Source organism: Cornus florida, unplaced genomic scaffold (genome assembly GCF_030987335.1).
Source record: "Cornus florida cultivar Cherokee Brave unplaced genomic scaffold, ASM3098733v1 CherokeeBrave_3.0.0_Hap2_Chr02, whole genome shotgun sequence".
NCBI lineage: Eukaryota > Viridiplantae > Streptophyta > Magnoliopsida > Cornales > Cornaceae > Cornus > Cornus florida.
The window spans coordinates 81,464,752-81,487,506 of NW_026775572.1; the positions used below are offsets into that span (position 1 = coordinate 81,464,752).

The 22,755-nt window shown below is 45.2% G+C and overlaps 88 non-coding genes across 88 annotated transcripts; all 88 read right to left on the minus strand.

The window, feature by feature from the left end:
• Window positions 1–117: 117 nt before the first annotated feature.
• On the minus strand, window positions 118–236 carry LOC132296788 (5S ribosomal RNA). The gene has a single exon (XR_009478677.1). It is a non-coding gene; the product is annotated as a 5S ribosomal RNA (ribosomal RNA).
• A 145-nt stretch (window positions 237–381) lies between these two features.
• On the minus strand, window positions 382–500 carry LOC132298345 (5S ribosomal RNA). Its single transcript, XR_009479756.1, has one exon. It is a non-coding gene; the product is annotated as a 5S ribosomal RNA (ribosomal RNA).
• Window positions 501–639: 139 nt separating this feature from the next.
• LOC132298346 (5S ribosomal RNA) lies at window positions 640–758 on the minus strand. Its single transcript, XR_009479757.1, has one exon. It is a non-coding gene; the product is annotated as a 5S ribosomal RNA (ribosomal RNA).
• Window positions 759–897: 139 nt separating this feature from the next.
• LOC132298347 (5S ribosomal RNA) lies at window positions 898–1,016 on the minus strand. Its single transcript, XR_009479758.1, has one exon. It is a non-coding gene; the product is annotated as a 5S ribosomal RNA (ribosomal RNA).
• A 139-nt stretch (window positions 1,017–1,155) lies between these two features.
• On the minus strand, window positions 1,156–1,274 carry LOC132296938 (5S ribosomal RNA). The gene has a single exon (XR_009478820.1). It is a non-coding gene; the product is annotated as a 5S ribosomal RNA (ribosomal RNA).
• A 139-nt stretch (window positions 1,275–1,413) lies between these two features.
• LOC132298348 (5S ribosomal RNA) lies at window positions 1,414–1,532 on the minus strand. The gene has a single exon (XR_009479759.1). It is a non-coding gene; the product is annotated as a 5S ribosomal RNA (ribosomal RNA).
• A 139-nt stretch (window positions 1,533–1,671) lies between these two features.
• LOC132297018 (5S ribosomal RNA) lies at window positions 1,672–1,790 on the minus strand. Its single transcript, XR_009478896.1, has one exon. It is a non-coding gene; the product is annotated as a 5S ribosomal RNA (ribosomal RNA).
• A 139-nt stretch (window positions 1,791–1,929) lies between these two features.
• On the minus strand, window positions 1,930–2,048 carry LOC132298349 (5S ribosomal RNA). The gene has a single exon (XR_009479760.1). It is a non-coding gene; the product is annotated as a 5S ribosomal RNA (ribosomal RNA).
• Window positions 2,049–2,187: 139 nt separating this feature from the next.
• LOC132298351 (5S ribosomal RNA) lies at window positions 2,188–2,306 on the minus strand. The gene has a single exon (XR_009479761.1). It is a non-coding gene; the product is annotated as a 5S ribosomal RNA (ribosomal RNA).
• Window positions 2,307–2,451: 145 nt separating this feature from the next.
• Window positions 2,452–2,570, minus strand: LOC132298352 (5S ribosomal RNA). The gene has a single exon (XR_009479762.1). It is a non-coding gene; the product is annotated as a 5S ribosomal RNA (ribosomal RNA).
• Window positions 2,571–2,715: 145 nt separating this feature from the next.
• LOC132298354 (5S ribosomal RNA) lies at window positions 2,716–2,834 on the minus strand. Its single transcript, XR_009479764.1, has one exon. It is a non-coding gene; the product is annotated as a 5S ribosomal RNA (ribosomal RNA).
• Window positions 2,835–2,973: 139 nt separating this feature from the next.
• LOC132298355 (5S ribosomal RNA) lies at window positions 2,974–3,092 on the minus strand. Its single transcript, XR_009479765.1, has one exon. It is a non-coding gene; the product is annotated as a 5S ribosomal RNA (ribosomal RNA).
• Window positions 3,093–3,231: 139 nt separating this feature from the next.
• On the minus strand, window positions 3,232–3,350 carry LOC132298356 (5S ribosomal RNA). Its single transcript, XR_009479766.1, has one exon. It is a non-coding gene; the product is annotated as a 5S ribosomal RNA (ribosomal RNA).
• Window positions 3,351–3,489: 139 nt separating this feature from the next.
• Window positions 3,490–3,608, minus strand: LOC132298357 (5S ribosomal RNA). The gene has a single exon (XR_009479767.1). It is a non-coding gene; the product is annotated as a 5S ribosomal RNA (ribosomal RNA).
• A 139-nt stretch (window positions 3,609–3,747) lies between these two features.
• Window positions 3,748–3,866, minus strand: LOC132296781 (5S ribosomal RNA). The gene has a single exon (XR_009478671.1). It is a non-coding gene; the product is annotated as a 5S ribosomal RNA (ribosomal RNA).
• Window positions 3,867–4,005: 139 nt separating this feature from the next.
• On the minus strand, window positions 4,006–4,124 carry LOC132298358 (5S ribosomal RNA). The gene has a single exon (XR_009479768.1). It is a non-coding gene; the product is annotated as a 5S ribosomal RNA (ribosomal RNA).
• Window positions 4,125–4,263: 139 nt separating this feature from the next.
• On the minus strand, window positions 4,264–4,382 carry LOC132298359 (5S ribosomal RNA). Its single transcript, XR_009479769.1, has one exon. It is a non-coding gene; the product is annotated as a 5S ribosomal RNA (ribosomal RNA).
• A 139-nt stretch (window positions 4,383–4,521) lies between these two features.
• LOC132298360 (5S ribosomal RNA) lies at window positions 4,522–4,640 on the minus strand. Its single transcript, XR_009479770.1, has one exon. It is a non-coding gene; the product is annotated as a 5S ribosomal RNA (ribosomal RNA).
• Window positions 4,641–4,779: 139 nt separating this feature from the next.
• On the minus strand, window positions 4,780–4,898 carry LOC132298361 (5S ribosomal RNA). Its single transcript, XR_009479771.1, has one exon. It is a non-coding gene; the product is annotated as a 5S ribosomal RNA (ribosomal RNA).
• A 139-nt stretch (window positions 4,899–5,037) lies between these two features.
• Window positions 5,038–5,156, minus strand: LOC132296899 (5S ribosomal RNA). Its single transcript, XR_009478782.1, has one exon. It is a non-coding gene; the product is annotated as a 5S ribosomal RNA (ribosomal RNA).
• A 145-nt stretch (window positions 5,157–5,301) lies between these two features.
• LOC132298362 (5S ribosomal RNA) lies at window positions 5,302–5,420 on the minus strand. The gene has a single exon (XR_009479772.1). It is a non-coding gene; the product is annotated as a 5S ribosomal RNA (ribosomal RNA).
• Window positions 5,421–5,565: 145 nt separating this feature from the next.
• Window positions 5,566–5,684, minus strand: LOC132298363 (5S ribosomal RNA). The gene has a single exon (XR_009479773.1). It is a non-coding gene; the product is annotated as a 5S ribosomal RNA (ribosomal RNA).
• Window positions 5,685–5,829: 145 nt separating this feature from the next.
• On the minus strand, window positions 5,830–5,948 carry LOC132298365 (5S ribosomal RNA). The gene has a single exon (XR_009479775.1). It is a non-coding gene; the product is annotated as a 5S ribosomal RNA (ribosomal RNA).
• A 139-nt stretch (window positions 5,949–6,087) lies between these two features.
• LOC132298367 (5S ribosomal RNA) lies at window positions 6,088–6,206 on the minus strand. Its single transcript, XR_009479776.1, has one exon. It is a non-coding gene; the product is annotated as a 5S ribosomal RNA (ribosomal RNA).
• Window positions 6,207–6,345: 139 nt separating this feature from the next.
• Window positions 6,346–6,464, minus strand: LOC132298368 (5S ribosomal RNA). The gene has a single exon (XR_009479777.1). It is a non-coding gene; the product is annotated as a 5S ribosomal RNA (ribosomal RNA).
• A 145-nt stretch (window positions 6,465–6,609) lies between these two features.
• On the minus strand, window positions 6,610–6,728 carry LOC132298369 (5S ribosomal RNA). Its single transcript, XR_009479778.1, has one exon. It is a non-coding gene; the product is annotated as a 5S ribosomal RNA (ribosomal RNA).
• Window positions 6,729–6,867: 139 nt separating this feature from the next.
• LOC132298370 (5S ribosomal RNA) lies at window positions 6,868–6,986 on the minus strand. Its single transcript, XR_009479779.1, has one exon. It is a non-coding gene; the product is annotated as a 5S ribosomal RNA (ribosomal RNA).
• A 139-nt stretch (window positions 6,987–7,125) lies between these two features.
• Window positions 7,126–7,244, minus strand: LOC132298371 (5S ribosomal RNA). Its single transcript, XR_009479780.1, has one exon. It is a non-coding gene; the product is annotated as a 5S ribosomal RNA (ribosomal RNA).
• Window positions 7,245–7,383: 139 nt separating this feature from the next.
• On the minus strand, window positions 7,384–7,502 carry LOC132298372 (5S ribosomal RNA). The gene has a single exon (XR_009479781.1). It is a non-coding gene; the product is annotated as a 5S ribosomal RNA (ribosomal RNA).
• A 139-nt stretch (window positions 7,503–7,641) lies between these two features.
• Window positions 7,642–7,760, minus strand: LOC132298373 (5S ribosomal RNA). Its single transcript, XR_009479782.1, has one exon. It is a non-coding gene; the product is annotated as a 5S ribosomal RNA (ribosomal RNA).
• A 139-nt stretch (window positions 7,761–7,899) lies between these two features.
• On the minus strand, window positions 7,900–8,018 carry LOC132298374 (5S ribosomal RNA). The gene has a single exon (XR_009479783.1). It is a non-coding gene; the product is annotated as a 5S ribosomal RNA (ribosomal RNA).
• A 139-nt stretch (window positions 8,019–8,157) lies between these two features.
• On the minus strand, window positions 8,158–8,276 carry LOC132298375 (5S ribosomal RNA). Its single transcript, XR_009479784.1, has one exon. It is a non-coding gene; the product is annotated as a 5S ribosomal RNA (ribosomal RNA).
• Window positions 8,277–8,415: 139 nt separating this feature from the next.
• LOC132298377 (5S ribosomal RNA) lies at window positions 8,416–8,534 on the minus strand. The gene has a single exon (XR_009479786.1). It is a non-coding gene; the product is annotated as a 5S ribosomal RNA (ribosomal RNA).
• A 139-nt stretch (window positions 8,535–8,673) lies between these two features.
• Window positions 8,674–8,792, minus strand: LOC132298378 (5S ribosomal RNA). Its single transcript, XR_009479787.1, has one exon. It is a non-coding gene; the product is annotated as a 5S ribosomal RNA (ribosomal RNA).
• Window positions 8,793–8,937: 145 nt separating this feature from the next.
• Window positions 8,938–9,056, minus strand: LOC132296789 (5S ribosomal RNA). The gene has a single exon (XR_009478678.1). It is a non-coding gene; the product is annotated as a 5S ribosomal RNA (ribosomal RNA).
• A 145-nt stretch (window positions 9,057–9,201) lies between these two features.
• LOC132298379 (5S ribosomal RNA) lies at window positions 9,202–9,320 on the minus strand. Its single transcript, XR_009479788.1, has one exon. It is a non-coding gene; the product is annotated as a 5S ribosomal RNA (ribosomal RNA).
• A 139-nt stretch (window positions 9,321–9,459) lies between these two features.
• LOC132298380 (5S ribosomal RNA) lies at window positions 9,460–9,578 on the minus strand. Its single transcript, XR_009479789.1, has one exon. It is a non-coding gene; the product is annotated as a 5S ribosomal RNA (ribosomal RNA).
• Window positions 9,579–9,717: 139 nt separating this feature from the next.
• On the minus strand, window positions 9,718–9,836 carry LOC132298381 (5S ribosomal RNA). Its single transcript, XR_009479790.1, has one exon. It is a non-coding gene; the product is annotated as a 5S ribosomal RNA (ribosomal RNA).
• A 139-nt stretch (window positions 9,837–9,975) lies between these two features.
• On the minus strand, window positions 9,976–10,094 carry LOC132297019 (5S ribosomal RNA). Its single transcript, XR_009478897.1, has one exon. It is a non-coding gene; the product is annotated as a 5S ribosomal RNA (ribosomal RNA).
• Window positions 10,095–10,233: 139 nt separating this feature from the next.
• LOC132298383 (5S ribosomal RNA) lies at window positions 10,234–10,352 on the minus strand. The gene has a single exon (XR_009479791.1). It is a non-coding gene; the product is annotated as a 5S ribosomal RNA (ribosomal RNA).
• Window positions 10,353–10,491: 139 nt separating this feature from the next.
• Window positions 10,492–10,610, minus strand: LOC132298384 (5S ribosomal RNA). Its single transcript, XR_009479792.1, has one exon. It is a non-coding gene; the product is annotated as a 5S ribosomal RNA (ribosomal RNA).
• A 139-nt stretch (window positions 10,611–10,749) lies between these two features.
• Window positions 10,750–10,868, minus strand: LOC132298385 (5S ribosomal RNA). The gene has a single exon (XR_009479793.1). It is a non-coding gene; the product is annotated as a 5S ribosomal RNA (ribosomal RNA).
• Window positions 10,869–11,007: 139 nt separating this feature from the next.
• LOC132298386 (5S ribosomal RNA) lies at window positions 11,008–11,126 on the minus strand. The gene has a single exon (XR_009479794.1). It is a non-coding gene; the product is annotated as a 5S ribosomal RNA (ribosomal RNA).
• Window positions 11,127–11,265: 139 nt separating this feature from the next.
• LOC132298387 (5S ribosomal RNA) lies at window positions 11,266–11,384 on the minus strand. The gene has a single exon (XR_009479795.1). It is a non-coding gene; the product is annotated as a 5S ribosomal RNA (ribosomal RNA).
• A 139-nt stretch (window positions 11,385–11,523) lies between these two features.
• On the minus strand, window positions 11,524–11,642 carry LOC132298390 (5S ribosomal RNA). The gene has a single exon (XR_009479797.1). It is a non-coding gene; the product is annotated as a 5S ribosomal RNA (ribosomal RNA).
• Window positions 11,643–11,781: 139 nt separating this feature from the next.
• Window positions 11,782–11,900, minus strand: LOC132298391 (5S ribosomal RNA). The gene has a single exon (XR_009479798.1). It is a non-coding gene; the product is annotated as a 5S ribosomal RNA (ribosomal RNA).
• A 139-nt stretch (window positions 11,901–12,039) lies between these two features.
• On the minus strand, window positions 12,040–12,158 carry LOC132298392 (5S ribosomal RNA). The gene has a single exon (XR_009479799.1). It is a non-coding gene; the product is annotated as a 5S ribosomal RNA (ribosomal RNA).
• Window positions 12,159–12,297: 139 nt separating this feature from the next.
• LOC132298393 (5S ribosomal RNA) lies at window positions 12,298–12,416 on the minus strand. Its single transcript, XR_009479800.1, has one exon. It is a non-coding gene; the product is annotated as a 5S ribosomal RNA (ribosomal RNA).
• Window positions 12,417–12,555: 139 nt separating this feature from the next.
• On the minus strand, window positions 12,556–12,674 carry LOC132298394 (5S ribosomal RNA). Its single transcript, XR_009479801.1, has one exon. It is a non-coding gene; the product is annotated as a 5S ribosomal RNA (ribosomal RNA).
• Window positions 12,675–12,813: 139 nt separating this feature from the next.
• LOC132298395 (5S ribosomal RNA) lies at window positions 12,814–12,932 on the minus strand. The gene has a single exon (XR_009479802.1). It is a non-coding gene; the product is annotated as a 5S ribosomal RNA (ribosomal RNA).
• Window positions 12,933–13,071: 139 nt separating this feature from the next.
• LOC132298396 (5S ribosomal RNA) lies at window positions 13,072–13,190 on the minus strand. The gene has a single exon (XR_009479803.1). It is a non-coding gene; the product is annotated as a 5S ribosomal RNA (ribosomal RNA).
• A 139-nt stretch (window positions 13,191–13,329) lies between these two features.
• On the minus strand, window positions 13,330–13,448 carry LOC132298397 (5S ribosomal RNA). The gene has a single exon (XR_009479804.1). It is a non-coding gene; the product is annotated as a 5S ribosomal RNA (ribosomal RNA).
• A 139-nt stretch (window positions 13,449–13,587) lies between these two features.
• On the minus strand, window positions 13,588–13,706 carry LOC132298398 (5S ribosomal RNA). The gene has a single exon (XR_009479805.1). It is a non-coding gene; the product is annotated as a 5S ribosomal RNA (ribosomal RNA).
• Window positions 13,707–13,845: 139 nt separating this feature from the next.
• Window positions 13,846–13,964, minus strand: LOC132298399 (5S ribosomal RNA). The gene has a single exon (XR_009479806.1). It is a non-coding gene; the product is annotated as a 5S ribosomal RNA (ribosomal RNA).
• A 139-nt stretch (window positions 13,965–14,103) lies between these two features.
• Window positions 14,104–14,222, minus strand: LOC132298401 (5S ribosomal RNA). The gene has a single exon (XR_009479808.1). It is a non-coding gene; the product is annotated as a 5S ribosomal RNA (ribosomal RNA).
• A 139-nt stretch (window positions 14,223–14,361) lies between these two features.
• Window positions 14,362–14,480, minus strand: LOC132298402 (5S ribosomal RNA). Its single transcript, XR_009479809.1, has one exon. It is a non-coding gene; the product is annotated as a 5S ribosomal RNA (ribosomal RNA).
• A 139-nt stretch (window positions 14,481–14,619) lies between these two features.
• On the minus strand, window positions 14,620–14,738 carry LOC132298403 (5S ribosomal RNA). The gene has a single exon (XR_009479810.1). It is a non-coding gene; the product is annotated as a 5S ribosomal RNA (ribosomal RNA).
• A 139-nt stretch (window positions 14,739–14,877) lies between these two features.
• Window positions 14,878–14,996, minus strand: LOC132298404 (5S ribosomal RNA). Its single transcript, XR_009479811.1, has one exon. It is a non-coding gene; the product is annotated as a 5S ribosomal RNA (ribosomal RNA).
• Window positions 14,997–15,135: 139 nt separating this feature from the next.
• Window positions 15,136–15,254, minus strand: LOC132298405 (5S ribosomal RNA). Its single transcript, XR_009479812.1, has one exon. It is a non-coding gene; the product is annotated as a 5S ribosomal RNA (ribosomal RNA).
• A 145-nt stretch (window positions 15,255–15,399) lies between these two features.
• Window positions 15,400–15,518, minus strand: LOC132298406 (5S ribosomal RNA). The gene has a single exon (XR_009479813.1). It is a non-coding gene; the product is annotated as a 5S ribosomal RNA (ribosomal RNA).
• A 139-nt stretch (window positions 15,519–15,657) lies between these two features.
• LOC132298407 (5S ribosomal RNA) lies at window positions 15,658–15,776 on the minus strand. Its single transcript, XR_009479814.1, has one exon. It is a non-coding gene; the product is annotated as a 5S ribosomal RNA (ribosomal RNA).
• Window positions 15,777–15,915: 139 nt separating this feature from the next.
• LOC132298408 (5S ribosomal RNA) lies at window positions 15,916–16,034 on the minus strand. Its single transcript, XR_009479815.1, has one exon. It is a non-coding gene; the product is annotated as a 5S ribosomal RNA (ribosomal RNA).
• A 139-nt stretch (window positions 16,035–16,173) lies between these two features.
• On the minus strand, window positions 16,174–16,292 carry LOC132298409 (5S ribosomal RNA). Its single transcript, XR_009479817.1, has one exon. It is a non-coding gene; the product is annotated as a 5S ribosomal RNA (ribosomal RNA).
• A 139-nt stretch (window positions 16,293–16,431) lies between these two features.
• On the minus strand, window positions 16,432–16,550 carry LOC132298410 (5S ribosomal RNA). Its single transcript, XR_009479818.1, has one exon. It is a non-coding gene; the product is annotated as a 5S ribosomal RNA (ribosomal RNA).
• Window positions 16,551–16,689: 139 nt separating this feature from the next.
• Window positions 16,690–16,808, minus strand: LOC132298412 (5S ribosomal RNA). The gene has a single exon (XR_009479820.1). It is a non-coding gene; the product is annotated as a 5S ribosomal RNA (ribosomal RNA).
• Window positions 16,809–16,947: 139 nt separating this feature from the next.
• LOC132298413 (5S ribosomal RNA) lies at window positions 16,948–17,066 on the minus strand. Its single transcript, XR_009479821.1, has one exon. It is a non-coding gene; the product is annotated as a 5S ribosomal RNA (ribosomal RNA).
• A 139-nt stretch (window positions 17,067–17,205) lies between these two features.
• On the minus strand, window positions 17,206–17,324 carry LOC132298415 (5S ribosomal RNA). The gene has a single exon (XR_009479822.1). It is a non-coding gene; the product is annotated as a 5S ribosomal RNA (ribosomal RNA).
• Window positions 17,325–17,463: 139 nt separating this feature from the next.
• Window positions 17,464–17,582, minus strand: LOC132298416 (5S ribosomal RNA). The gene has a single exon (XR_009479823.1). It is a non-coding gene; the product is annotated as a 5S ribosomal RNA (ribosomal RNA).
• Window positions 17,583–17,721: 139 nt separating this feature from the next.
• Window positions 17,722–17,840, minus strand: LOC132298417 (5S ribosomal RNA). Its single transcript, XR_009479824.1, has one exon. It is a non-coding gene; the product is annotated as a 5S ribosomal RNA (ribosomal RNA).
• Window positions 17,841–17,979: 139 nt separating this feature from the next.
• Window positions 17,980–18,098, minus strand: LOC132298418 (5S ribosomal RNA). The gene has a single exon (XR_009479825.1). It is a non-coding gene; the product is annotated as a 5S ribosomal RNA (ribosomal RNA).
• A 139-nt stretch (window positions 18,099–18,237) lies between these two features.
• Window positions 18,238–18,356, minus strand: LOC132298419 (5S ribosomal RNA). The gene has a single exon (XR_009479826.1). It is a non-coding gene; the product is annotated as a 5S ribosomal RNA (ribosomal RNA).
• Window positions 18,357–18,495: 139 nt separating this feature from the next.
• LOC132298420 (5S ribosomal RNA) lies at window positions 18,496–18,614 on the minus strand. The gene has a single exon (XR_009479827.1). It is a non-coding gene; the product is annotated as a 5S ribosomal RNA (ribosomal RNA).
• A 139-nt stretch (window positions 18,615–18,753) lies between these two features.
• LOC132298421 (5S ribosomal RNA) lies at window positions 18,754–18,872 on the minus strand. Its single transcript, XR_009479828.1, has one exon. It is a non-coding gene; the product is annotated as a 5S ribosomal RNA (ribosomal RNA).
• Window positions 18,873–19,011: 139 nt separating this feature from the next.
• LOC132298422 (5S ribosomal RNA) lies at window positions 19,012–19,130 on the minus strand. The gene has a single exon (XR_009479829.1). It is a non-coding gene; the product is annotated as a 5S ribosomal RNA (ribosomal RNA).
• A 139-nt stretch (window positions 19,131–19,269) lies between these two features.
• Window positions 19,270–19,388, minus strand: LOC132298424 (5S ribosomal RNA). Its single transcript, XR_009479831.1, has one exon. It is a non-coding gene; the product is annotated as a 5S ribosomal RNA (ribosomal RNA).
• Window positions 19,389–19,527: 139 nt separating this feature from the next.
• LOC132298425 (5S ribosomal RNA) lies at window positions 19,528–19,646 on the minus strand. The gene has a single exon (XR_009479832.1). It is a non-coding gene; the product is annotated as a 5S ribosomal RNA (ribosomal RNA).
• A 139-nt stretch (window positions 19,647–19,785) lies between these two features.
• On the minus strand, window positions 19,786–19,904 carry LOC132298426 (5S ribosomal RNA). Its single transcript, XR_009479833.1, has one exon. It is a non-coding gene; the product is annotated as a 5S ribosomal RNA (ribosomal RNA).
• Window positions 19,905–20,043: 139 nt separating this feature from the next.
• Window positions 20,044–20,162, minus strand: LOC132298427 (5S ribosomal RNA). The gene has a single exon (XR_009479834.1). It is a non-coding gene; the product is annotated as a 5S ribosomal RNA (ribosomal RNA).
• Window positions 20,163–20,301: 139 nt separating this feature from the next.
• LOC132298428 (5S ribosomal RNA) lies at window positions 20,302–20,420 on the minus strand. Its single transcript, XR_009479835.1, has one exon. It is a non-coding gene; the product is annotated as a 5S ribosomal RNA (ribosomal RNA).
• A 139-nt stretch (window positions 20,421–20,559) lies between these two features.
• Window positions 20,560–20,678, minus strand: LOC132298429 (5S ribosomal RNA). Its single transcript, XR_009479836.1, has one exon. It is a non-coding gene; the product is annotated as a 5S ribosomal RNA (ribosomal RNA).
• Window positions 20,679–20,817: 139 nt separating this feature from the next.
• LOC132298431 (5S ribosomal RNA) lies at window positions 20,818–20,936 on the minus strand. The gene has a single exon (XR_009479837.1). It is a non-coding gene; the product is annotated as a 5S ribosomal RNA (ribosomal RNA).
• A 139-nt stretch (window positions 20,937–21,075) lies between these two features.
• Window positions 21,076–21,194, minus strand: LOC132298432 (5S ribosomal RNA). Its single transcript, XR_009479838.1, has one exon. It is a non-coding gene; the product is annotated as a 5S ribosomal RNA (ribosomal RNA).
• A 139-nt stretch (window positions 21,195–21,333) lies between these two features.
• On the minus strand, window positions 21,334–21,452 carry LOC132298433 (5S ribosomal RNA). The gene has a single exon (XR_009479839.1). It is a non-coding gene; the product is annotated as a 5S ribosomal RNA (ribosomal RNA).
• A 139-nt stretch (window positions 21,453–21,591) lies between these two features.
• LOC132298434 (5S ribosomal RNA) lies at window positions 21,592–21,710 on the minus strand. Its single transcript, XR_009479840.1, has one exon. It is a non-coding gene; the product is annotated as a 5S ribosomal RNA (ribosomal RNA).
• A 139-nt stretch (window positions 21,711–21,849) lies between these two features.
• Window positions 21,850–21,968, minus strand: LOC132298436 (5S ribosomal RNA). Its single transcript, XR_009479842.1, has one exon. It is a non-coding gene; the product is annotated as a 5S ribosomal RNA (ribosomal RNA).
• A 139-nt stretch (window positions 21,969–22,107) lies between these two features.
• On the minus strand, window positions 22,108–22,226 carry LOC132298437 (5S ribosomal RNA). The gene has a single exon (XR_009479843.1). It is a non-coding gene; the product is annotated as a 5S ribosomal RNA (ribosomal RNA).
• Window positions 22,227–22,365: 139 nt separating this feature from the next.
• Window positions 22,366–22,484, minus strand: LOC132298438 (5S ribosomal RNA). Its single transcript, XR_009479844.1, has one exon. It is a non-coding gene; the product is annotated as a 5S ribosomal RNA (ribosomal RNA).
• A 139-nt stretch (window positions 22,485–22,623) lies between these two features.
• LOC132298439 (5S ribosomal RNA) lies at window positions 22,624–22,742 on the minus strand. The gene has a single exon (XR_009479845.1). It is a non-coding gene; the product is annotated as a 5S ribosomal RNA (ribosomal RNA).
• Window positions 22,743–22,755: the final 13 nt, after the last annotated feature.

The following is a 22,755-nucleotide window of genomic DNA, read 5'->3' on the forward strand; positions in this document are numbered from 1 at the left end:
AACCCCTTCCGCTACCGTTCTATTGCCCTTCCGACGCATTCGCCGGGAAATAAATAAATACATATTAATAAAATTAAAATTAAAATTAAAATTAAAAATACAAAACCGGACTAAAAAGGGGTGCAACACGAGGACTTCCCAGGGGGTCACCCATCCTAGTACTACTCTCGCCCAAGCACGCTTAACTGCGGAGTTCTGATGGGATCCGGTGCATTAGTACTGGTATGATCGCACCCAACATATTCTCGCCTCCATTTCCCTATAAACCCCTTCCGCTACCGTTCTATTGCCCTTCCGACGCATTCGCCGGGAAATAAATAAATACATATTAATAAAATTAAAATTAAAATTAAAATTAAAAATACAAAACCGGACTAAAAAGGGGTGCAACACGAGGACTTCCCAGGGGGTCACCCATCCTAGTACTACTCTCGCCCAAGCACGCTTAACTGCGGAGTTCTGATGGGATCCGGTGCATTAGTGCTGGTATGATCGCACCCGACATATTCTCGCCTCCATTTCCCTATAAACCCCTTCCGCTACCGTTCTATTGCCCTTCCGACGCATTCGCCGGGAAATAAATAAATACATATTAATAAAATTAAAATTAAAATTAAAAATACAAAACCGGACTAAAAAGGGGTGCAACACGAGGACTTCCCAGGGGGTCACCCATCCTAGTACTACTCTCGCCCAAGCACGCTTAACTGCGGAGTTCTGATGGGATCCGGTGCATTAGTGCTGGTATGATCGCACCCGACATATTCTCGCCTCCATTTCCCTATAAACCCCTTCCGCTACCGTTCTATTGCCCTTCCGACGCATTCGCCGGGAAATAAATAAATACATATTAATAAAATTAAAATTAAAATTAAAAATACAAAACCGGACTAAAAAGGGGTGCAACACGAGGACTTCCCAGGGGGTCACCCATCCTAGTACTACTCTCGCCCAAGCACGCTTAACTGCGGAGTTCTGATGGGATCCGGTGCATTAGTGCTGGTATGATCGCACCCGACATATTCTCGCCTCCATTTCCCTATAAACCCCTTCCGCTACCGTTCTATTGCCCTTCCGACGCATTCGCCGGGAAATAAATAAATACATATTAATAAAATTAAAATTAAAATTAAAAATACAAAACCGGACTAAAAAGGGGTGCAACACGAGGACTTCCCAGGGGGTCACCCATCCTAGTACTACTCTCGACCAAGCACGCTTAACTGCGGAGTTCTGATGGGATCCGGTGCATTAGTGCTGGTATGATCGCACCCGACATATTCTCGCCTCCATTTCCCTATAAACCCCTTCCGCTACCGTTCTATTGCCCTTCCGACGCATTCGCCGGGAAATAAATAAATACATATTAATAAAATTAAAATTAAAATTAAAAATACAAAACCGGACTAAAAAGGGGTGCAACACGAGGACTTCCCAGGGGGTCACCCATCCTAGTACTACTCTCGCCCAAGCACGCTTAACTGCGGAGTTCTGATGGGATCCGGTGCATTAGTGCTGGTATGATCGCACCCGACATATTCTCGCCTCCATTTCCCTATAAACCCCTTCCGCTACCGTTCTATTGCCCTTCCGACGCATTCGCCGGGAAATAAATAAATACATATTAATAAAATTAAAATTAAAATTAAAAATACAAAACCGGACTAAAAAGGGGTGCAACACGAGGACTTACCAGGGGGTCACCCATCCTAGTACTACTCTCGCCCAAGCACGCTTAACTGCGGAGTTCTGATGGGATCCGGTGCATTAGTGCTGGTATGATCGCACCCGACATATTCTCGCCTCCATTTCCCTATAAACCCCTTCCGCTACCGTTCTATTGCCCTTCCGACGCATTCGCCGGGAAATAAATAAATACATATTAATAAAATTAAAATTAAAATTAAAAATACAAAACCGGACTAAAAAGGGGTGCAACACGAGGACTTCCCAGGGGGTCACCCATCCTAGTACTACTCTCGCCCAAGCACGCTTAACTGCGGAGTTCTGATGGGATCCGGTGCATTAGTGCTGGTATGATCGCACCCGACATATTCTCCCCTCCATTTCCCTATAAACCCCTTCCGCTACCGTTCTATTGCCCTTCCGACGCATTCGCCGGGAAATAAATAAATACATATTAATAAAATTAAAATTAAAATTAAAAATACAAAACCGGACTAAAAAGGGGTGCAACACGAGGACTTCCCAGGGGGTCACCCATCCTAGTACTACTCTCGCCCAAGCACGCTTAACTGCGGAGTTCTGATGGGATCCGGTGCATTAGTGCTGGTATGATCGCACCCGACATATTCTCGCCTCCATTTCCCTATAAACCCCTTCCGCTACCGTTCTATTGCCCTTCCGACGCATTCGCCGGGAAATAAATAAATACATATTAATAAAATTAAAATTAAAATTAAAATTAAAAATACAAAACCGGACTAAAAAGGGGTGCAACACGAGGACTTCCCAGGGGGTCACCCATCCTAGTACTACTCTCGCCCAAGCACGCTTAACTGCGGAGTTCTGATGGGATCCGGTGCATTAGTGCTGGTATGATCGCACCCGACATATTCTCGCCTCCATTTCCCTATAAACCCCTTCCGCTACCGTTCTATTGCCCTTCCGACGCATTCGCCGGGAAATAAATAAATACATATTAATAAAATTAAAATTAAAATTAAAATTAAAAATACAAAACCGGACTAAAAAGGGGTGCAACACGAGGACTTCCCAGGGGGTCACCCATCCTAGTACTACTCTCGCCCAAGCACGCTTAACTGCGGAGTTCTGATGGGATCCGGTGCATTAGTGCTGGTATGATCGCACCCGACATATTCTCGCCTCCATTTCCCTATAAACCCCTTCCGCTACCGTTCTATTGCCCTTCCGACGCATTCGCCGGGAAATAAATAAATACATATTAATAAAATTAAAATTAAAATTAAAAATACAAAACCGGACTAAAAAGGGGTGCAACACGAGGACTTCCCAGGGGGTCACCCATCCTAGTACTACTCTCGCCCAAGCACGCTTAACTGCGGAGTTCTGATGGGATCCGGTGCATTAGTGCTGGTATGATCGCACCCGACATATTCTCGCCTCCATTTCCCTATAAACCCCTTCCGCTACCGTTCTATTGCCCTTCCGACGCATTCGCCGGGAAATAAATAAATACATATTAATAAAATTAAAATTAAAATTAAAAATACAAAACCGGACTAAAAAGGGGTGCAACACGAGGACTTCCCAGGGGGTCACCCATCCTAGTACTACTCTCGCCCAAGCACGCTTAACTGCGGAGTTCTGATGGGATCCGGTGCATTAGTGCTGGTATGATCGCACCCGACATATTCTCGCCTCCATTTCCCTATAAACCCCTTCCGCTACCGTTCTATTGCCCTTCCGACGCATTCGCCGGGAAATAAATAAATACATATTAATAAAATTAAAATTAAAATTAAAAATACAAAACCGGACTAAAAAGGGGTGCAACACGAGGACTTCCCAGGGGGTCACCCATCCTAGTACTACTCTCGCCCAAGCACGCTTAACTGCGGAGTTCTGATGGGATCCGGTGCATTAGTGCTGGTATGATCGCACCCGACATATTCTCGCCTCCATTTCCCTATAAACCCCTTCCGCTACCGTTCTATTGCCCTTCCGACGCATTCGCCGGGAAATAAATAAATACATATTAATAAAATTAAAATTAAAATTAAAAATACAAAACCGGACTAAAAAGGGGTGCAACACGAGGACTTCCCAGGGGGTCACCCATCCTAGTACTACTCTCGCCCATGCACGCTTAACTGCGGAGTTCTGATGGGATCCGGTGCATTAGTGCTGGTATGATCGCACCCGACATATTCTCGCCTCCATTTCCCTATAAACCCCTTCCGCTACCGTTCTATTGCCCTTCCGACGCATTCGCCGGGAAATAAATAAATACATATTAATAAAATTAAAATTAAAATTAAAAATACAAAACCGGACTAAAAAGGGGTGCAACACGAGGACTTCCCAGGGGGTCACCCATCCTAGTACTACTCTCGCCCAAGCACGCTTAACTGCGGAGTTCTGATGGGATCCGGTGCATTAGTGCTGGTATGATCGCACCCGACATATTCTCGCCTCCATTTCCCTATAAACCCCTTCCGCTACCGTTCTATTGCCCTTCCGACGCATTCGCCGGGAAATAAATAAATACATATTAATAAAATTAAAATTAAAATTAAAAATACAAAACCGGACTAAAAAGGGGTGCAACACGAGGACTTCCCAGGGGGTCACCCATCCTAGTACTACTCTCGCCCAAGCACGCTTAACTGCGGAGTTCTGATGGGATCCGGTGCATTAGTGCTGGTATGATCGCACCCGACATATTCTCGCCTCCATTTCCCTATAAACCCCTTCCGCTACCGTTCTATTGCCCTTCCGACGCATTCGCCGGGAAATAAATAAATACATATTAATAAAATTAAAATTAAAATTAAAAATACAAAACCGGACTAAAAAGGGGTGCAACACGAGGACTTCCCAGGGGGTCACCCATCCTAGTACTACTCTCGCCCAAGCACGCTTAACTGCGGAGTTCTGATGGGATCCGGTGCATTAGTGCTGGTATGATCGCACCCGACATATTCTCGCCTCCATTTCCCTATAAACCCCTTCCGCTACCGTTCTATTGCCCTTCCGACGCATTCGCCGGGAAATAAATAAATACATATTAATAAAATTAAAATTAAAATTAAAAATACAAAACCGGACTAAAAAGGGGTGCAACACGAGGACTTCCCAGGGGGTCACCCATCCTAGTACTACTCTCGCCCAAGCACGCTTAACTGCGGAGTTCTGATGGGATCCGGTGCATTAGTGCTGGTATGATCGCACCCGACATATTCTCGCCTCCATTTCCCTATAAACCCCTTCCGCTACCGTTCTATTGCCCTTCCGACGCATTTGCCAGGAAATAAATAAATACATATTAATAAAATTAAAATTAAAATTAAAAATACAAAACCGGACTAAAAAGGGGTGCAACACGAGGACTTCCCAGGGGGTCATCCATCCTAGTACTACTCTCGCCCAAGCACGCTTAACTGCGGAGTTCTGATGGGATCCGGTGCATTAGTGCTGGTATGATCGCACCCGACATATTCTCGCCTCCATTTCCCTATAAACCCCTTCCGCTACCGTTCTATTGCCCTTCCGACGCATTCGCCGGGAAATAAATAAATACATATTAATAAAATTAAAATTAAAATTAAAATTAAAAATACAAAACCGGACTAAAAAGGGGTGCAACACGAGGACTTCCCAGGGGGTCACCCATCCTAGTACTACTCTCGCCCAAGCACGCTTAACTGCGGAGTTCTGATGGGATCCGGTGCATTAGTGCTGGTATGATCGCACCCGACATATTCTCGCCTCCATTTCCCTGTAAACCCCTTCCGCTACCGTTCTATTGCCCGTCCGACGCATTCGCCGGGAAATAAATAAATACATATTAATAAAATTAAAATTAAAATTAAAATTAAAAATACAAAACCGGACTAAAAAGGGGTGCAACACGAGGACTTCCCAGGGGGTCACCCATCCTAGTACTACTCTCGCCCAAGCACGCTTAACTGCGGAGTTCTGATGGGATCCGGTGCATTAGTGCTGGTATGATCGCACCCGACATATTCTCGCCTCCATTTCCCTATAAACCCCTTCCGCTACCGTTCTATTGCCCTTCCGACGCATTCGCCGGGAAATAAATAAATACATATTAATAAAATTAAAATTAAAATTAAAATTAAAAATACAAAACCGGACTAAAAAGGGGTGCAACACGAGGACTTCCCAGGGGGTCACCCATCCTAGTACTACTCTCGCCCAAGCACGCTTAACTGCGGAGTTCTGATGGGATCCGGTGCATTAGTGCTGGTATGATCGCACCCGACATATTCTCGCCTCCATTTCCCTATAAACCCCTTCCGCTACCGTTCTATTGCCCTTCCGACGCATTCGCCGGGAAATAAATAAATACATATTAATAAAATTAAAATTAAAATTAAAAATACAAAACCGGACTAAAAAGGGGTGCAACACGAGGACTTCCCAGGGGGTCACCCATCCTAGTACTACTCTCGCCCAAGCACGCTTAACTGCGGAGTTCTGATGGGATCCGGTGCATTAGTGCTGGTATGATCGCACCCGACATATTCTCGCCTCCATTTCCCTATAAACCCCTTCCGCTACCGTTCTATTGCCCTTCCGACGCATTCGCCGGGAAATAAATAAATACATATTAATAAAATTAAAATTAAAATTAAAAATACAAAACCGGACTAAAAAGGGGTGCAACACGAGGACTTCCCAGGGGGTCACCCATCCTAGTACTACTCTCGCCCAAGCACGCTTAACTGCGGAGTTCTGATGGGATCCGGTGCATTAGTGCTGGTATGATCGCACCCGACATATTCTCGCCTCCATTTCCCTATAAACCCCTTCCGCTACCGTTCTATTGCCCTTCCGACGCATTCGCCGGGAAATAAATAAATACATATTAATAAAATTAAAATTAAAATTAAAATTAAAAATACAAAACCGGACTAAAAAGGGGTGCAACACGAGGACTTCCCAGGGGGTCACCCATCCTAGTACTACTCTCGCCCAAGCACGCTTAACTGCGGAGTTCTGATGGGATCCGGTGCATTAGTGCTGGTATGATCGCACCCGACATATTCTCGCCTCCATTTCCCTATAAACCCCTTCCGCTACCGTTCTATTGCCCTTCCGACGCATTCGCCGGGAAATAAATAAATACATATTAATAAAATTAAAATTAAAATTAAAAATACAAAACCGGACTAAAAAGGGGTGCAACACGAGGACTTCCCAGGGGGTCACCCATCCTAGTACTACTCTCGCCCAAGCACGCTTAACTGCGGAGTTCTGATGGGATCCGGTGCATTAGTGCTGGTATGATCGCACCCGACATATTCTCGCCTCCATTTCCCTATAAACCCCTTCCGCTACCGTTCTATTGCCCTTCCGACGCATTCGCCGGGAAATAAATAAATACATATTAATAAAATTAAAATTAAAATTAAAAATACAAAACCGGACTAAAAAGGGGTGCAACACGAGGACTTCCCAGGGGGTCACCCATCCTAGTACTACTCTCGCCCAAGCACGCTTAACTGCGGAGTTCTGATGGGATCCGGTGCATTAGTGCTGGTATGATCGCACCCGACATATTCTCGCCTCCATTTCCCTATAAACTTCTTCCGCTACCGTTCTATTGCCCTTCCGACGCATTCGCCGGGAAATAAATAAATACATATTAATAAAATTAAAATTAAAATTAAAAATACAAAACCGGACTAAAAAGGGGTGCAACACGAGGACTTCCCAGGGGGTCACCCATCCTAGTACTACTCTCGCCCAAGCACGCTTAACTGCGGAGTTCTGATGGGATCCGGTGCATTAGTGCTGGTATGATCGCACCCGACATATTCTCGCCTCCATTTCCCTATAAACCCCTTCCGCTACCGTTCTATTGCCCTTCCGACGCATTCGCCGGGAAATAAATAAATACATATTAATAAAATTAAAATTAAAATTAAAAATACAAAACCGGACTAAAAAGGGGTGCAACACGAGGACTTCCCAGGGGGTCACCCATCCTAGTACTACTCTCGCCCAAGCACGCTTAACTGCGGAGTTCTGATGGGATCCGGTGCATTAGTGCTGGTATGATCGCACCCGACATATTCTCGCCTCCATTTCCCTATAAACCCCTTCCGCTACCGTTCTATTGCCCTTCCGACGCATTCGCCGGGAAATAAATAAATACATATTAATAAAATTAAAATTAAAATTAAAAATACAAAACCGGACTAAAAAGGGGTGCAACACGAGGACTTCCCAGGGGGTCACCCATCCTAGTACTACTCTCGCCCAAGCACGCTTAACTGCGGAGTTCTGATGGGATCCGGTGCATTAGTGCTGGTATGATCGCACCCGACATATTCTCGCCTCCATTTCCCTATAAACCCCTTCCGCTACCGTTCTATTGCCCTTCCGACGCATTCGCCGGGAAATAAATAAATACATATTAATAAAATTAAAATTAAAATTAAAAATACAAAACCGGACTAAAAAGGGGTGCAACACGAGGACTTCCCAGGGGGTCACCCATCCTAGTACTACTCTCGCCCAAGCACGCTTAACTGCGGAGTTCTGATGGGATCCGGTGCATTAGTGCTGGTATGATCGCACCCGACATATTCTCGCCTCCATTTCCCTATAAACCCCTTCCGCTACCGTTCTATTGCCCTTCCGACGCATTCGCCGGGAAATAAATAAATACATATTAATAAAATTAAAATTAAAATTAAAAATACAAAACCGGACTAAAAAGGGGTGCAACACGAGGACTTCCCAGGGGGTCACCCATCCTAGTACTACTCTCGCCCAAGCACGCTTAACTGCGGAGTTCTGATGGGATCCGGTGCATTAGTGCTGGTATGATCGCACCCGACATATTCTCGCCTCCATTTCCCTATAAACCCCTTCCGCTACCGTTCTATTGCCCTTCCGACGCATTTGCCGGGAAATAAATAAATACATATTAATAAAATTAAAATTAAAATTAAAAATACAAAACCGGACTAAAAAGGGGTGCAACACGAGGACTTCCCAGGGGGTCACCCATCCTAGTACTACTCTCGCCCAAGCACGCTTAACTGCGGAGTTCTGATGGGATCCGGTGCATTAGTGCTGGTATGATCGCACCCGACATATTCTCGCCTCCATTTCCCTATAAACCCCTTCCGCTACCGTTCTATTGCCCTTCCGACGCATTCGCCGGGAAATAAATAAATACATATTAATAAAATTAAAATTAAAATTAAAATTAAAAATACAAAACCGGACTAAAAAGGGGTGCAACACGAGGACTTCCCAGGGGGTCACCCATCCTAGTACTACTCTCGCCCAAGCACGCTTAACTGCGGAGTTCTGATGGGATCCGGTGCATTAGTACTGGTATGATCGCACCCGACATATTCTCGCCTCCATTTCCCTATAAACCCCTTCCGCTACCGTTCTATTGCCCTTCCGACGCATTCGCCGGGAAATAAATAAATACATATTAATAAAATTAAAATTAAAATTAAAATTAAAAATACAAAACCGGACTAAAAAGGGGTGCAACACGAGGACTTCCCAGGGGGTCACCCATCCTAGTACTACTCTCGCCCAAGCACGCTTAACTGCGGAGTTCTGATGGGATCCGGTGCATTAGTGCTGGTATGATCGCACCCGACATATTCTCGCCTCCATTTCCCTATAAACCCCTTCCGCTACCGTTCTATTGCCCTTCAGACGCATTCGCCGGGAAATAAATAAATACATATTAATAAAATTAAAATTAAAATTAAAAATACAAAACCGGACTAAAAAGGGGTGCAACACGAGGACTTCCCAGGGGGTCACCCATCCTAGTACTACTCTCGCCCAAGCACGCTTAACTGCGGAGTTCTGATGGGATCCGGTGCATTAGTGCTGGTATGATCGCACCCGACATATTCTCGCCTCCATTTCCCTATAAACCCCTTCCGCTACCGTTCTATTGCCCTTCCGACGCATTCGCCGGGAAATAAATAAATACATATTAATAAAATTAAAATTAAAATTAAAAATACAAAACCGGACTAAAAAGGGGTGCAACACGAGGACTTCCCAGGGGGTCACCCATCCTAGTACTACTCTCGCCCAAGCACGCTTAACTGCGGAGTTCTGATGGGATCCGGTGCATTAGTGCTGGTATGATCGCACCCGACATATTCTCGCCTCCATTTCCCTATAAACCCCTTCCGCTACCGTTCTATTGCCCTTCCGACGCATTCGCCGGGAAATAAATAAATACATATTAATAAAATTAAAATTAAAATTAAAAATACAAAACCGGACTAAAAAGGGGTGCAACACGAGGACTTACCAGGGGGTCACCCATCCTAGTACTACTCTCGCCCAAGCACGCTTAACTGCGGAGTTCTGATGGGATCCGGTGCATTAGTGCTGGTATGATCGCACCCGACATATTCTCGCCTCCATTTCCCTATAAACCCCTTCCGCTACCGTTCTATTGCCCTTCCGACGCATTCGCCGGGAAATAAATAAATACATATTAATAAAATTAAAATTAAAATTAAAAATACAAAACCGGACTAAAAAGGGGTGCAACACGAGGACTTCCCAGGGGGTCACCCATCCTAGTACTACTCTCGCCCAAGCACGCTTAACTGCGGAGTTCTGATGGGATCCGGTGCATTAGTGCTGGTATGATCGCACCCGACATATTCTCACCTCCATTTCCCTATAAACCCCTTCCGCTACCGTTCTATTGCCCTTCCGACGCATTCGCCGGGAAATAAATAAATACATATTAATAAAATTAAAATTAAAATTAAAAATACAAAACCGGACTAAAAAGGGGTGCAACACGAGGACTTCCCAGGGGGTCACCCATCCTAGTACTACTCTCGCCCAAGCACGCTTAACTGCGGAGTTCTGATGGGATCCGGTGCATTAGTGCTGGTATGATCGCACCCGACATATTCTCGCCTCCATTTCCCTATAAACCCCTTCCGCTACCGTTCTATTGCCCTTCCGACGCATTCGCCGGGAAATAAATAAATACATATTAATAAAATTAAAATTAAAATTAAAAATACAAAACCGGACTAAAAAGGGGTGCAACACGAGGACTTCCCAGGGGGTCACCCATCCTAGTACTACTCTCGCCCAAGCACGCTTAACTGCGGAGTTCTGATGGGATCCGGTGCATTAGTGCTGGTATGATCGCACCCGACATATTCTCGCCTCCATTTCCCTATAAACCCCTTCCGCTACCGTTCTATTGCCCTTCCGACGCATTCGCCGGGAAATAAATAAATACATATTAATAAAATTAAAATTAAAATTAAAAATACAAAACCGGACTAAAAAGGGGTGCAACACGAGGACTTCCCAGGGGGTCACCCATCCTAGTACTACTCTCGCCCAAGCACGCTTAACTGCGGAGTTCTGATGGGATCCGGTGCATTAGTGCTGGTATGATCGCACCCGACATATTCTCGCCTCCATTTCCCTATAAACCCCTTCCGCTACCGTTCTATTGCCCTTCCGACGCATTCGCCGGGAAATAAATAAATACATATTAATAAAATTAAAATTAAAATTAAAAATACAAAACCGGACTAAAAAGGGGTGCAACACGAGGACTTCCCAGGGGGTCACCCATCCTAGTACTACTCTCGCCCAAGCACGCTTAACTGCGGAGTTCTGATGGGATCCGGTGCATTAGTGCTGGTATGATCGCACCCGACATATTCTCGCCTCCATTTCCCTATAAACCCCTTCCGCTACCGTTCTATTGCCCTTCCGACGCATTCGCCGGGAAATAAATAAATACATATTAATAAAATTAAAATTAAAATTAAAAATACAAAACCGGACTAAAAAGGGGTGCAACACGAGGACTTCCCAGGGGGTCACCCATCCTAGTACTACTCTCGCCCAAGCACGCTTAACTGCGGAGTTCTGATGGGATCCGGTGCATTAGTGCTGGTATGATCGCACCCGACATATTCTCGCCTCCATTTCCCTATAAACCCCTTCCGCTACCGTTCTATTGCCCTTCCGACGCATTCGCCGGGAAATAAATAAATACATATTAATAAAATTAAAATTAAAATTAAAAATACAAAACCGGACTAAAAAGGGGTGCAACACGAGGACTTCCCAGGGGGTCACCCATCCTAGTACTACTCTCGCCCAAGCACGCTTAACTGCGGAGTTCTGATGGGATCCGGTGCATTAGTGCTGGTATGATCGCACCCGACATATTCTCGCCTCCATTTCCCTATAAACCCCTTCCGCTACCGTTCTATTGCCCTTCCGACGCATTCGCCGGGAAATAAATAAATACATATTAATAAAATTAAAATTAAAATTAAAAATACAAAACCGGACTAAAAAGGGGTGCAACACGAGGACTTCCCAGGGGGTCACCCATCCTAGTACTACTCTCGCCCAAGCACGCTTAACTGCGGAGTTCTGATGGGATCCGGTGCATTAGTGCTGGTATGATCGCACCCGACATATTCTCGCCTCCATTTCCCTATAAACCCCTTCCGCTACCGTTCTATTGCCCTTCCGACGCATTCGCCGGGAAATAAATAAATACATATTAATAAAATTAAAATTAAAATTAAAAATACAAAACCGGACTAAAAAGGGGTGCAACACGAGGACTTCCCAGGGGGTCACCCATCCTAGTACTACTCTCGCCCAAGCACGCTTAACTGCGGAGTTCTGATGGGATCCGGTGCATTAGTGCTGGTATGATCGCACCCGACATATTCTCGCCTCCATTTCCCTATAAACCCCTTCCGCTACCGTTCTATTGCCCTTCCGACGCATTCGCCGGGAAATAAATAAATACATATTAATAAAATTAAAATTAAAATTAAAAATACAAAACCGGACTAAAAAGGGGTGCAACACGAGGACTTCCCAGGGGGTCACCCATCCTAGTACTACTCTCGCCCAAGCACGCTTAACTGCGGAGTTCTGATGGGATCCGGTGCATTAGTGCTGGTATGATCGCACCCGACATATTCTCGCCTCCATTTCCCTATAAACCCCTTCCGCTACCGTTCTATTGCCCTTCCGACGCATTCGCCGGGAAATAAATAAATACATATTAATAAAATTAAAATTAAAATTAAAAATACAAAACCGGACTAAAAAGGGGTGCAACACGAGGACTTCCCAGGGGGTCACCCATCCTAGTACTACTCTCGCCCAAGCACGCTTAACTGCGGAGTTCTGATGGGATCCGGTGCATTAGTGCTGGTATGATCGCACCCGACATATTCTCGCCTCCATTTCCCTATAAACCCCTTCCGCTACCGTTCTATTGCCCTTCCGACGCATTCGCCGGGAAATAAATAAATACATATTAATAAAATTAAAATTAAAATTAAAAATACAAAACCGGACTAAAAAGGGGTGCAACACGAGGACTTCCCAGGGGGTCACCCATCCTAGTACTACTCTCGCCCAAGCACGCTTAACTGCGGAGTTCTGATGGGATCCGGTGCATTAGTGCTGGTATGATCGCACCCGACATATTCTCGCCTCCATTTCCCTATAAACCCCTTCCGCTACCGTTCTATTGCCCTTCCGACGCATTCGCCGGGAAATAAATAAATACATATTAATAAAATTAAAATTAAAATTAAAAATACAAAACCGGACTAAAAAGGGGTGCAACACGAGGACTTCCCAGGGGGTCACCCATCCTAGTACTACTCTCGCCCAAGCACGCTTAACTGCGGAGTTCTGATGGGATCCGGTGCATTAGTGCTGGTATGATCGCACCCGACATATTCTCGCCTCCATTTCCCTATAAACCCCTTCCGCTACCGTTCTATTGCCCTTCCGACGCATTCGCCGGGAAATAAATAAATACATATTAATAAAATTAAAATTAAAATTAAAAATACAAAACCGGACTAAAAAGGGGTGCAACACGAGGACTTCCCAGGGGGTCACCCATCCTAGTACTACTCTCGCCCAAGCACGCTTAACTGCGGAGTTCTGATGGGATCCGGTGCATTAGTGCTGGTATGATCGCACCCGACATATTCTCGCCTCCATTTCCCTATAAACCCCTTCCGCTACCGTTCTATTGCCCTTCCGACGCATTCGCCGGGAAATAAATAAATACATATTAATAAAATTAAAATTAAAATTAAAAATACAAAACCGGACTAAAAAGGGGTGCAACACGAGGACTTCCCAGGGGGTCACCCATCCTAGTACTACTCTCGCCCAAGCACGCTTAACTGCGGAGTTCTGATGGGATCCGGTGCATTAGTGCTGGTATGATCGCACCCGACATATTCTCGCCTCCATTTCCCTATAAACCCCTTCCGCTACCGTTCTATTGCCCTTCCGACGCATTCGCCGGGAAATAAATAAATACATATTAATAAAATTAAAATTAAAATTAAAAATACAAAACCGGACTAAAAAGGGGTGCAACACGAGGACTTCCCAGGGGGTCACCCATCCTAGTACTACTCTCGCCCAAGCACGCTTAACTGCGGAGTTCTGATGGGATCCGGTGCATTAGTGCTGGTATGATCGCACCCGACATATTCTCGCCTCCATTTCCCTATAAACCCCTTCCGCTACCGTTCTATTGCCCTTCCGACGCATTCGCCGGGAAATAAATAAATACATATTAATAAAATTAAAATTAAAATTAAAAATACAAAACCGGACTAAAAAGGGGTGCAACACGAGGACTTCCCAGGGGGTCACCCATCCTAGTACTACTCTCGCCCAAGCACGCTTAACTGCGGAGTTCTGATGGGATCCGGTGCATTAGTGCTGGTATGATCGCACCCGACATATTCTCGCCTCCATTTCCCTATAAACCCCTTCCGCTACCGTTCTATTGCCCTTCCGACGCATTCGCCGGGAAATAAATAAATACATATTAATAAAATTAAAATTAAAATTAAAAATACAAAACCGGACTAAAAAGGGGTGCAACACGAGGACTTCCCAGGGGGTCACCCATCCTAGTACTACTCTCGCCCAAGCACGCTTAACTGCGGAGTTCTGATGGGATCCGGTGCATTAGTGCTGGTATGATCGCACCCGACATATTCTCGCCTCCATTTCCCTATAAACCCCTTCCGCTACCGTTCTATTGCCCTTCCGACGCATTCGCCGGGAAATAAATAAATACATATTAATAAAATTAAAATTAAAATTAAAAATACAAAACCGGACTAAAAAGGGGTGCAACACGAGGACTTCCCAGGGGGTCACCCATCCTAGTACTACTCTCGCCCAAGCACGCTTAACTGCGGAGTTCTGATGGGATCCGGTGCATTAGTGCTGGTATGATCGCACCCGACATATTCTCGCCTCCATTTCCCTATAAACCCCTTCCGCTACCGTTCTATTGCCCTTCCGACGCATTCGCCGGGAAATAAATAAATACATATTAATAAAATTAAAATTAAAATTAAAAATACAAAACCGGACTAAAAAGGGGTGCAACACGAGGACTTCCCAGGGGGTCACCCATCCTAGTACTACTCTCGCCCAAGCACGCTTAACTGCGGAGTTCTGATGGGATCCGGTGCATTAGTGCTGGTATGATCGCACCCGACATATTCTCGCCTCCATTTCCCTATAAACCCCTTCCGCTACCGTTCTATTGCCCTTCCGACGCATTCGCCGGGAAATAAATAAATACATATTAATAAAATTAAAATTAAAATTAAAATTAAAAATACAAAACCGGACTAAAAAGGGGTGCAACACGAGGACTTCCCAGGGGGTCACCCATCCTAGTACTACTCTCGCCCAAGCACGCTTAACTGCGGAGTTCTGATGGGATCCGGTGCATTAGTGCTGGTATGATCGCACCCGACATATTCTCGCCTCCATTTCCCTATAAACCCCTTCCGCTACCGTTCTATTGCCCTTCCGACGCATTCGCCGGGAAATAAATAAATACATATTAATAAAATTAAAATTAAAATTAAAAATACAAAACCGGACTAAAAAGGGGTGCAACACGAGGACTTCCCAGGGGGTCACCCATCCTAGTACTACTCTCGCCCAAGCACGCTTAACTGCGGAGTTCTGATGGGATCCGGTGCATTAGTGCTGGTATGATCGCACCCGACATATTCTCGCCTCCATTTCCCTATAAACCCCTTCCGCTACCGTTCTATTGCCCTTCCGACGCATTCGCCGGGAAATAAATAAATACATATTAATAAAATTAAAATTAAAATTAAAAATACAAAACCGGACTAAAAAGGGGTGCAACACGAGGACTTCCCAGGGGGTCACCCATCCTAGTACTACTCTCGCCCAAGCACGCTTAACTGCGGAGTTCTGATGGGATCCGGTGCATTAGTGCTGGTATGATCGCACCCGACATATTCTCGCCTCCATTTCCCTATAAACCCCTTCCGCTACCGTTCTATTGCCCTTCCGACGCATTCGCCGGGAAATAAATAAATACATATTAATAAAATTAAAATTAAAATTAAAAATACAAAACCGGACTAAAAAGGGGTGCAACACGAGGACTTCCCAGGGGGTCACCCATCCTAGTACTACTCTCGCCCAAGCACGCTTAACTGCGGAGTTCTGATGGGATCCGGTGCATTAGTGCTGGTATGATCGCACCCGACATATTCTCGCCTCCATTTCCCTATAAACCCCTTCCGCTACCGTTCTATTGCCCTTCCGACGCATTCGCCGGGAAATAAATAAATACATATTAATAAAATTAAAATTAAAATTAAAAATACAAAACCGGACTAAAAAGGGGTGCAACACGAGGACTTCCCAGGGGGTCACCCATCCTAGTACTACTCTCGCCCAAGCACGCTTAACTGCGGAGTTCTGATGGGATCCGGTGCATTAGTGCTGGTATGATCGCACCCGACATATTCTCGCCTCCATTTCCCTATAAACCCCTTCCGCTACCGTTCTATTGCCCTTCCGACGCATTCGCCGGGAAATAAATAAATACATATTAATAAAATTAAAATTAAAATTAAAAATACAAAACCGGACTAAAAAGGGGTGCAACACGAGGACTTCCCAGGGGGTCACCCATCCTAGTACTACTCTCGCCCAAGCACGCTTAACTGCGGAGTTCTGATGGGATCCGGTGCATTAGTGCTGGTATGATCGCACCCGACATATTCTCGCCTCCATTTCCCTATAAACCCCTTCCGCTACCGTTCTATTGCCCTTCCGACGCATTCGCCGGGAAATAAATAAATACATATTAATAAAATTAAAATTAAAATTAAAAATACAAAACCGGACTAAAAAGGGGTGCAACACGAGGACTTCCCAGGGGGTCACCCATCCTAGTACTACTCTCGCCCAAGCACGCTTAACTGCGGAGTTCTGATGGGATCCGGTGCATTAGTGCTGGTATGATCGCACCCGACATATTCTCGCCTCCATTTCCCTATAAACCCCTTCCGCTACCGTTCTATTGCCCTTCCGACGCATTCGCCGGGAAATAAATAAATACATATTAATAAAATTAAAATTAAAATTAAAAATACAAAACCGGACTAAAAAGGGGTGCAACACGAGGACTTCCCAGGGGGTCACCCATCCTAGTACTACTCTCGCCCAAGCACGCTTAACTGCGGAGTTCTGATGGGATCCGGTGCATTAGTGCTGGTATGATCGCACCCGACATATTCTCGCCTCCATTTCCCTATAAACCCCTTCCGCTACCGTTCTATTGCCCTTCCGACGCATTCGCCGGGAAATAAATAAATACATATTAATAAAATTAAAATTAAAATTAAAAATACAAAACCGGACTAAAAAGGGGTGCAACACGAGGACTTCCCAGGGGGTCACCCATCCTAGTACTACTCTCGCCCAAGCACGCTTAACTGCGGAGTTCTGATGGGATCCGGTGCATTAGTGCTGGTATGATCGCACCCGACATATTCTCGCCTCCATTTCCCTATAAACCCCTTCCGCTACCGTTCTATTGCCCTTCCGACGCATTCGCCGGGAAATAAATAAATACATATTAATAAAATTAAAATTAAAATTAAAAATACAAAACCGGACTAAAAAGGGGTGCAACACGAGGACTTCCCAGGGGGTCACCCATCCTAGTACTACTCTCGCCCAAGCACGCTTAACTGCGGAGTTCTGATGGGATCCGGTGCATTAGTGCTGGTATGATCGCACCCGACATATTCTCGCCTCCATTTCCCTATAAACCCCTTCCGCTACCGTTCTATTGCCCTTCCGACGCATTCGCCGGGAAATAAATAAATACATATTAATAAAATTAAAATTAAAATTAAAAATACAAAACCGGACTAAAAAGGGGTGCAACACGAGGACTTCCCAGGGGGTCACCCATCCTAGTACTACTCTCGCCCAAGCACGCTTAACTGCGGAGTTCTGATGGGATCCGGTGCATTAGTGCTGGTATGATCGCACCCGACATATTCTCGCCTCCATTTCCCTATAAACCCCTTCCGCTACCGTTCTATTGCCCTTCCGACGCATTCGCCGGGAAATAAATAAATACATATTAATAAAATTAAAATTAAAATTAAAAATACAAAACCGGACTAAAAAGGGGTGCAACACGAGGACTTCCCAGGGGGTCACCCATCCTAGTACTACTCTCGCCCAAGCACGCTTAACTGCGGAGTTCTGATGGGATCCGGTGCATTAGTGCTGGTATGATCGCACCCGACATATTCTCGCCTCCATTTCCCTATAAACCCCTTCCGCTACCGTTCTATTGCCCTTCCGACGCATTCGCCGGGAAATAAATAAATACATATTAATAAAATTAAAATTAAAATTAAAAATACAAAACCGGACTAAAAAGGGGTGCAACACGAGGACTTCCCAGGGGGTCACCCATCCTAGTACTACTCTCGCCCAAGCACGCTTAACTGCGGAGTTCTGATGGGATCCGGTGCATTAGTGCTGGTATGATCGCACCCGACATATTCTCGCCTCCATTTCCCTATAAACCCCTTCCGCTACCGTTCTATTGCCCTTCCGACGCATTCGCCGGGAAATAAATAAATACATATTAATAAAATTAAAATTAAAATTAAAAATACAAAACCGGACTAAAAAGGGGTGCAACACGAGGACTTCCCAGGGGGTCACCCATCCTAGTACTACTCTCGCCCAAGCACGCTTAACTGCGGAGTTCTGATGGGATCCGGTGCATTAGTGCTGGTATGATCGCACCCGACATATTCTCGCCTCCATTTCCCTATAAACCCCTTCCGCTACCGTTCTATTGCCCTTCCGACGCATTCGCCGGGAAATAAATAAATACATATTAATAAAATTAAAATTAAAATTAAAAATACAAAACCGGACTAAAAAGGGGTGCAACACGAGGACTTCCCAGGGGGTCACCCATCCTAGTACTACTCTCGCCCAAGCACGCTTAACTGCGGAGTTCTGATGGGATCCGGTGCATTAGTGCTGGTATGATCGCACCCGACATATTCTCGCCTCCATTTCCCTATAAACCCCTTCCGCTACCGTTCTATTGCCCTTCCGACGCATTCGCCGGGAAATAAATAAATACATATTAATAAAATTAAAATTAAAATTAAAAATACAAAACCGGACTAAAAAGGGGTGCAACACGAGGACTTCCCAGGGGGTCACCCATCCTAGTACTACTCTCGCCCAAGCACGCTTAACTGCGGAGTTCTGATGGGATCCGGTGCATTAGTGCTGGTATGATCGCACCCGACATATTCTCGCCTCCATTTCCCTATAAACCCCTTCCGCTACCGTTCTATTGCCCTTCCGACGCATTCGCCGGGAAATAAATAAATACATATTAATAAAATTAAAATTAAAATTAAAAATACAAAACCGGACTAAAAAGGGGTGCAACACGAGGACTTCCCAGGGGGTCACCCATCCTAGTACTACTCTCGCCCAAGCACGCTTAACTGCGGAGTTCTGATGGGATCCGGTGCATTAGTGCTGGTATGATCGCACCCGACATATTCTCGCCTCCATTTCCCTATAAACCCCTTCCGCTACCGTTCTATTGCCCTTCCGACGCATTCGCCGGGAAATAAATAAATACATATTAATAAAATTAAAATTAAAATTAAAAATACAAAACCGGACTAAAAAGGGGTGCAACACGAGGACTTCCCAGGGGGTCACCCATCCTAGTACTACTCTCGCCCAAGCACGCTTAACTGCGGAGTTCTGATGGGATCCGGTGCATTAGTGCTGGTATGATCGCACCCGACATATTCTCGCCTCCATTTCCCTATAAACCCCTTCCGCTACCGTTCTATTGCCCTTCCGACGCATTCGCCGGGAAATAAATAAATACATATTAATAAAATTAAAATTAAAATTAAAAATACAAAACCGGACTAAAAAGGGGTGCAACACGAGGACTTCCCAGGGGGTCACCCATCCTAGTACTACTCTCGCCCAAGCACGCTTAACTGCGGAGTTCTGATGGGATCCGGTGCATTAGTGCTGGTATGATCGCACCCGACATATTCTCGCCTCCATTTCCCTATAAACCCCTTCCGCTACCGTTCTATTGCCCTTCCGACGCATTCGCCGGGAAATAAATAAATACATATTAATAAAATTAAAATTAAAATTAAAAATACAAAACCGGACTAAAAAGGGGTGCAACACGAGGACTTCCCAGGGGGTCACCCATCCTAGTACTACTCTCGCCCAAGCACGCTTAACTGCGGAGTTCTGATGGGATCCGGTGCATTAGTGCTGGTATGATCGCACCCGACATATTCTCGCCTCCATTTCCCTATAAACCCCTTCCGCTACCGTTCTATTGCCCTTCCGACGCATTCGCCGGGAAATAAATAAATACATATTAATAAAATTAAAATTAAAATTAAAAATACAAAACCGGACTAAAAAGGGGTGCAACACGAGGACTTCCCAGGGGGTCACCCATCCTAGTACTACTCTCGCCCAAGCACGCTTAACTGCGGAGTTCTGATGGGATCCGGTGCATTAGTGCTGGTATGATCGCACCCGACATATTCTCGCCTCCATTTCCCTATAAACCCCTTCCGCTACCGTTCTATTGCCCTTCCGACGCATTCGCCGGGAAATAAATAAATACATATTAATAAAATTAAAATTAAAATTAAAAATACAAAACCGGACTAAAAAGGGGTGCAACACGAGGACTTCCCAGGGGGTCACCCATCCTAGTACTACTCTCGCCCAAGCACGCTTAACTGCGGAGTTCTGATGGGATCCGGTGCATTAGTGCTGGTATGATCGCACCCGACATATTCTCGCCTCCATTTCCCTATAAACCCCTTCCGCTACCGTTCTATTGCCCTTCCGACGCATTCGCCGGGAAATAAATAAATACATATTAATAAAATTAAAATTAAAATTAAAAATACAAAACCGGACTAAAAAGGGGTGCAACACGAGGACTTCCCAGGGGGTCACCCATCCTAGTACTACTCTCGCCCAAGCACGCTTAACTGCGGAGTTCTGATGGGATCCGGTGCATTAGTGCTGGTATGATCGCACCCGACATATTCTCGCCTCCATTTCCCTATAAACCCCTTCCGCTACCGTTCTATTGCCCTTCCGACGCATTCGCCGGGAAATAAATAAATACATATTAATAAAATTAAAATTAAAATTAAAAATACAAAACCGGACTAAAAAGGGGTGCAACACGAGGACTTCCCAGGGGGTCACCCATCCTAGTACTACTCTCGCCCAAGCACGCTTAACTGCGGAGTTCTGATGGGATCCGGTGCATTAGTGCTGGTATGATCGCACCCGACATATTCTCGCCTCCATTTCCCTATAAACCCCTTCCGCTACCGTTCTATTGCCCTTCCGACGCATTCGCCGGGAAATAAATAAATACATATTAATAAAATTAAAATTAAAATTAAAAATACAAAACCGGACTAAAAAGGGGTGCAACACGAGGACTTCCCAGGGGGTCACCCATCCTAGTACTACTCTCGCCCAAGCACGCTTAACTGCGGAGTTCTGATGGGATCCGGTGCATTAGTGCTGGTATGATCGCACCCGACATATTCTCGCCTCCATTTCCCTATAAACCCCTTCCGCTACCGTTCTATTGCCCTTCCGACGCATTCGCCGGGAAATAAATAAATACATATTAATAAAATTAAAATTAAAATTAAAAATACAAAACCGGACTAAAAAGGGGTGCAACACGAGGACTTCCCAGGGGGTCACCCATCCTAGTACTACTCTCGCCCAAGCACGCTTAACTGCGGAGTTCTGATGGGATCCGGTGCATTAGTGCTGGTATGATCGCACCCGACATATTCTCGCCTCCATTTCCCTATAAACCCCTTCCGCTACCGTTCTATTGCCCTTCCGACGCATTCGCCGGGAAATAAATAAATACATATTAATAAAATTAAAATTAAAATTAAAAATACAAAACCGGACTAAAAAGGGGTGCAACACGAGGACTTCCCAGGGGGTCACCCATCCTAGTACTACTCTCGCCCAAGCACGCTTAACTGCGGAGTTCTGATGGGATCCGGTGCATTAGTGCTGGTATGATCGCACCCGACATATTCTCGCCTCCATTTCCCTATAAACCCCTTCCGCTACCGTTCTATTGCCCTTCCGACGCATTCGCCGGGAAATAAATAAATACATATTAATAAAATTAAAATTAAAATTAAAAATACAAAACCGGACTAAAAAGGGGTGCAACACGAGGACTTCCCAGGGGGTCACCCATCCTAGTACTACTCTCGCCCAAGCACGCTTAACTGCGGAGTTCTGATGGGATCCGGTGCATTAGTGCTGGTATGATCGCACCCGACATATTCTCGCCTCCATTTCCCTATAAACCCCTTCCGCTACCGTTCTATTGCCCTTCCGACGCATTCGCCGGGAAATAAATAAATACATATTAATAAAATTAAAATTAAAATTAAAAATACAAAACCGGACTAAAAAGGGGTGCAACACGAGGACTTCCCAGGGGGTCACCCATCCTAGTACTACTCTCGCCCAAGCACGCTTAACTGCGGAGTTCTGATGGGATCCGGTGCATTAGTGCTGGTATGATCGCACCCGACATATTCTCGC